The following is a 6452-nucleotide window of genomic DNA, read 5'->3' as shown; positions in this document are numbered from 1 at the left end:
TAAAATTGAAAACATTTTCTTGCAGCAAAAAAACTACTTTTTTTTTTTGAAAGAACGTAAAGAAGGATTTCTGACCTCTTCCCATAAAAGCTAAAGCAGGCATTGTTAGGGAATGGTAAATGTCAGCGATTAGAAGTACAGAGAACACTTGTATCTAGCAGGTGGCTCCAAGGCAGCTCATGTAGCCACCAACTATTGCTTTAGAGATCACAGCCCACCATGATTGCTAGGCGGCCATCTTTGTAATTTCTATCTCAGCTGGAGCCAGCGAGATTGCCAGTGTTGGCTCTTTGTAGTTTATTGTGAAGTTAGGGAGTTGAAACCACAGCTCTTGTTCCAACTGCCTTTAGCAAATAGGCTGTACGACCCTCTGTCTTCAAACTCATCGTAACACATGGCCTTTGGCCAATTATTGCGGTAGATCCATTGTCAATGCTGTCAGTAGGTAGCCATCACCATAATTATTCATATCAATAGAAATCTAGGTAGTATTTTCCAAGAAGATGTAACTTAACAATAATTGTTAAAGATTGCTATGTCATATCAGTGTATGAAACACAAGTGTTGAGAAGGTGGTTTAATAGTGGTAAATACAGTAATTGTGCCGACAAGTGTCTGTAAGCAAATGGCTAATGTATTGACTAATGCATATGAAACCCATTCTAGCACAAGTAAGATTTATTTTTCTTTAATTTTTGTTGTACTAAACTCCTATCGTCTATTACCTTAAACATAGGGGCACATTATGTTTTGTGCTTTTATTTCACACATGGATGTTTTACAGTTATGTGGTGAAACTACTTAAAGATCCTTAGCTAATCAACAGTATACAGCCGGGTATTAAGGTGCTTTTTTCTAGCAATATAACTTAAATAACATGTAAGGGGGCGCCCCTGTTTTAAATGGGACAAATTACTGGCCTATTGTGGAATAATGTTCCAGCTGATGCTTAATCCACTATGGAATTTCTATCAATATTTATTAAGTTAATATTTTACTAGGAAGAATACAAAGATCTCCTTTGTTTCCAAGTGTGTCCTTTTACAATTGCAACAGTGCGGTTCCAAGGTCACATACGTAGCGCTATTGGGTAAGGTTGAACAGTATTTTGATGCAAAATGCAAAGAAGCAGATGTTTCCAGGAAGCTTAGAGTTTCTTAGGTTTTCTTTTTAAGGTTATTCCATTATGTTTTGGGGAGCTCTGTAGAAGAAAGTAACTCATTGAACTGTGAGTGGGCCATGTTAGGTGGTAGGTCCAAAGGAATGGTTGGCACTAGTCAAGAAAGGCAAAGGACGGAGCTGGAATCCAGCTTCATACAGGATGGACCTTTTCACATTTTGCAATGATGTGCACTGTATTCCACGAAAGAGGACAAAACAACACGAGTTGTACAAAGTCTTACGTTTGTAAAGATGTACAGATGCTTATATACTAAATCTTCATAGTCGATGACTAGTATCAACATTTGTTGTGCGATCCTTCAAAAGAAAAGAAATGGGGTTTGCTGTAGAAGGGGTTCCTTAATGAATTATGCCATATAGAAGATGTGGATGACCATTAGGACATAATAGTGCGTCCTACTTCCCTAGCCGTTCCAGATGGCACTAGGAGAGATGTCTCCGTCTGTCAGGTAGGGCAGGATAAAAAGGTGAGCCTCTTCTACTCGGGTAGGGTCTTCCTGCACCACTTTTTTGTTCTGTTTTTTTCAGGACATTTGAGGGGTGCTAAACTTTCACCCTTGTGCCAGGTGCAACATCGTAATTATTTAAAATGATGGATTATGAAAAAAAATGGTGTTAAAAACAGTTCTACAAATACACAGACATATACACATGGGTATACTAAATATAACAAATGGGAATTGGGTTCGAACATATAGTAGAAATGGCGCAAAAAGCTTCAGGTACTAAGGTGGGAAAATCATTAAAGGGTTAGTACACTTATTCCAGGCCAGGGCTGGCATCTGCCATACTAGGCAAATACTATAAATGCTGCATGTGCCGGAGGCTGCACTTACATCATTTGGTGGCCATTTAAAGCACTGCACCCATAGTGATTACAGTTTGTTTAATAAACCCAGGAGACTCGGCTGGGCATCACGGTTACCAAGCTGGCAGCTCGGAGCAGGTCATTTGGGTTGATGGCAAAACCCCTTAAGGGAAACATGGGATTTCTAGCAACAGAGAAGAAAAAATAATCACAATTAGTTTTTATAATTTGTGATGGGTATATTCAAAATACACACATTACACATTTGTTTCTTTCATGTGCCTTTAAATATTTCTACAATGGAAGTAGAACTGTCTACTATGAATAAACCTTTTTATGCAACAGGTTCAACAGAGAGAGACTGATGATAATCTATTCATTGTAGATGGTGATCACAAACTTGTTTTTCTACATTCTATTATCAAGAGTTTTTCTGTATTTCTGTAAAAATATTTTTCTTTTCCAATTCTGTAGCAATGTACAGACCTTTTTTTGTAATCTAAACAATCGTGAAGAAAACGGACAGATGCCTTCTATGGTCTATGTTGCTTTTAAAACTGGTTGTGCAATGAATGTATACATTATGTGTAGAAAAGGTAATAATGGTTGAAATATCCAAAAGTGGCAAAAATGGATATTATCAATTGGTCTAGCAGCCCTTTATATGTGAACAATTACAGAAGCACGCAAGCATTTATATTTAAATGCTTAAAAGTCAATATAGAAAAAAAAATTGTTATGGGTAGTAAAAATAATGAACCTAGGTAGATCATTGTCTTCCTTTTTTTCTTTCAAGAAAATGCAAACAGATCCCAGCTTTTGTCTGTGGAGTGAGAATTTGCACCAATAATTCAGTCAGCTATGTGTTGGGTGATTTTGAGAGGAGATCTGTGGTATCATTTACTACACGGCAAATGATCTAGAGACTTGAGGTCCAATACCCTGGTCTTTGTCTTTCTTTCATAAATAAAATTAAAAAATTAAGCTAGTATTGAATCTCTTCAGTCCTTGGGGTTTTCACAAAGGAGCAAAATATTTTTTTTTTTTTGTCATTTTAACCATACATTTAACCCATTCAGGACCAGGGGTTTTTTTTGTTTGTTTTTTAACCATGTTTGCGTTAAATGACCAGAGCCGTTTTTGTGCTTATGCTATGTCTTTATTCAACTCTGAAGTATGGCTTTATAATAATTTCTTTCATATATACATAAACCATCATTTAGTATGAAAAATATCTAAATATGTGGGGAAATCTAGGGGGGGGGGGAGGCAAGATTTTCACAGTTCACCTATAAAAACTATATATAACCAGTGCAAATGAAAAAGAAAAAAAAAACCAAAAATTTATTTAGGTATTCTCCCTGTTTTTGGAAACACCTCATGTCTGGTATTTTCATTTATTTTGGCACTTACAGGGTTAAATATTAATGACGCGCACCACTGTTTTTTTAAAAAATGTGGTATGCTGGGAGTTGAGCCCCAATAGCGGCCAGAAAAAGAAAAACTGCGAAACAAAAGTATATATTTTTTGAAAGGTGACATCCCACAATATTTTACTTGGGGCATTTTAGCACTTTTTTGTTTAACCATTTTAGTGCTAATCTCCCCTAAACATTGCAGTAAAATGTCACTTTTTAAATTTTTATCAAACCCATTCTAACACAGTATTTCAGTACATTTCTTTCTGTGGGTACGTGAAATTACTGATTTGTGATTTGTACTCAGAAGCAGCCCCCGAGTACAGGAATACCCCATATGCATGGGTAGGGCAGGTCATTTTGGCACTGCGGGTTCTAAATTGGAACATGCTCATTACGGTTTTCAAACATGGAATTTTGACAGATCAGTTTGCTGGGTCCTGGTCTCATTTAAGACCCAGCAGAGATCACATTTTTCAATTTAACCCTGTAAAACTATATATTTTCAAAAACTAGACAGGTCAGGGAATCTAGTTAGGGGCATATTGGTCTATTTAATCTAACAAAAAAGAAATAGATAATAGATCCAAAAAATCTATACTAAAATAGAAAAATCAAATTTCTGCAATCTTTCTAAATTTTCTTCTATACTGTAGGTGCCACTTCTGAACAATGATCCAGTTTATGTTTAGCGACATCTCCTGATTACAGTCATACACCACATACATATTTGCTATGCTCCAGAGGACAACATACATGCTTTTCATATTACCCTATATTACTTTTTTTTTTTTACCATTGACTTTTTTTGGTTTTAGTGATTTTTTTAATATTTTTTTTTTATTTATATAGAGCAGTATGGTATTAAGATGCCCTTTATGATATTAAGATGACATCACTTGACACAGAACAAACATTGTCTCAATGAAATATAGTCTACTTTCACATGACAATATAATGATTTATCCATGTTCAAAAGCTTTATGAAATCTTTAAACAGCCTTAAATGTACCAAAGTATCACAGTTTGCTACAGCTCTAAAAGTCTATACAAAAAGCAGAACATTAAACTGTGTATTCATCAAATACATTATTTTTCTCTTAAGTGTCTAACATAAATTGATTATCATTATTCACTTAAAGAATTCTCATTAAAGTACTGTCCCTAGTTACACCTCTAACCACAACATTCACTTTTAATTTAATTTCATATATTTTTTTACAATGAACTATTTTCAAGACACTCTTTCACCTCTTTTTACTTTGATCCCCATTGCTGCTGGTCACAGAGTGATCTGTAAGCAGGGCTCCATTGCCCTACATTGCTAATCCCAGTATCTGTGATTATCTAGTGAAGGATCTCTTCAGAGGTCTCAGGAGGGTCCAGATAGAACCTCTAGGAACCTTTTCACTTTTAACTATGTTTAGCGATGAGAGCTTTTGCTGATTAGGGAGACCCTAAGCTGTTTAATGACAACCTATCCTTTCTAAAGACATCCCCATTTGTGCAAAAACCAAAGTCCATACTCATGTCCTTGGTCATTTAGATCTTATTTCATAGGATAAAATAGTACGTCCTCAGGATCACAAACGGGGTTAAACAGTCACTGTCATAGAATGCCCCCTTTGCCACAGTTAATGATATTTCAGCCCCGGTCCACTATTATTGTAGGTTTGCTATAAAATGCAAAAAAAGAGAAGTATGGTTAGCAGATAAATGGTATTAAAAACCTGCAGGGTATTTCCCATGATCATATGCAGACAGACAGATTTGTATCTATAGTTTGCTGGCTTGTTTTAAAGGTATTGTGACATCCTGAAAGAAGGGTGTTTATAAAGGTTATGCATTCCTTTGCACTAGAGGTTTGCATTGTGAAGTGCTGTGACATTCTCATGAACTTTCTATAGGCGACAATGTATGCGTCCAGCCGCGCCCAAGACCATTCGTGACTTTCAAGAAAAAAAATACAAAATACCAAATGGCCATAGGTAAGCCCATGGAAGACTTACTACATATGCGGGCAACTGATTGTAGAGAAATAAGGGTAGATCCATGTATGTGTGGACATGACTTACAACTGTAGCTTATTTCCATTTTCAGTTTGATGCCAGGACATATGGACGCTTGCTTCCCAAACAGGCATTTGCCAATTGTTCAAATTGAAAATAGTGCAACCACAGAAAAAAACACAGAATTATTAAAGTCTCTATTGACCGAAACATTGTCTAGTTTTCGGTGAGGCAAGCATCTAAAATAATATGTTTCAAAACCTCCTTCTAAATTAAATGTATGTGACGGGGTTAAGGAAAGCCTCGTTTCCTGCTACCTGTTGTTCATTAGAAAATATTGGAGGCACAGAGTTGGCTGCGTGGCTGCTCGGCCGTGAAACAAGCAGGCAACATTGTTTATAAGAAGAGTTTAAAAATTAACTAGCCAGTAAAGTAGGCTATTGACCAGGAACTCAATAAATGTGTGTCCACGGAATGAGAAACAAGTACACACCGCTCAGCATTTTAAATGGCTATAGGTGGATTTTAAAACAATAAAATGACGTAAAATAGATTGCTTGCGTCAAAGTCCTCCTTGGCTTATGTGAACAGCCAATATAGAAATATTGTAAATTTTTTGTTATAAGATTGGGAAATAATACAGTATGTCCACTAAATGAGATAAAGAAATAAAAGCATGACACACACGGAACGCACCTAATAAACTACAGTTTAAAACTGGGAGAAGAAACACCTACGTACAAGTAAGTATTTTATCCACAAGCACTGCTTACTTTGTAATAGACTAGCGCATTCAGGTTCGTATGAATTACATATGAGATTTGCCAATTTGGTCAAATATTTGAAAATGAGGAGGGACCCCAACAAAACAACCAAAATCAAAGCAAAGAGCTCTGAATTTTCACCCAGAGTGTGATTTAGTGTACGTTTTATACTTCTCCAATAACCTTTTAAGAAATTAGAACGACAGAAGTGTGAATCTTAAATACGTATTATTAACTATGCATTGGATTCTGAATAGAATGTTTGTATGTT

Source organism: Sceloporus occidentalis, unplaced genomic scaffold (genome assembly GCF_023333645.1).
Source record: "Sceloporus occidentalis isolate IW3139 unplaced genomic scaffold, rSceOcc1.0.p SCAF_31, whole genome shotgun sequence".
In the NCBI taxonomy this organism is placed as follows: domain Eukaryota; kingdom Metazoa; phylum Chordata; class Lepidosauria; order Squamata; family Phrynosomatidae; genus Sceloporus; species Sceloporus occidentalis.
This window is presented reverse-complemented; position numbering follows the sequence as displayed.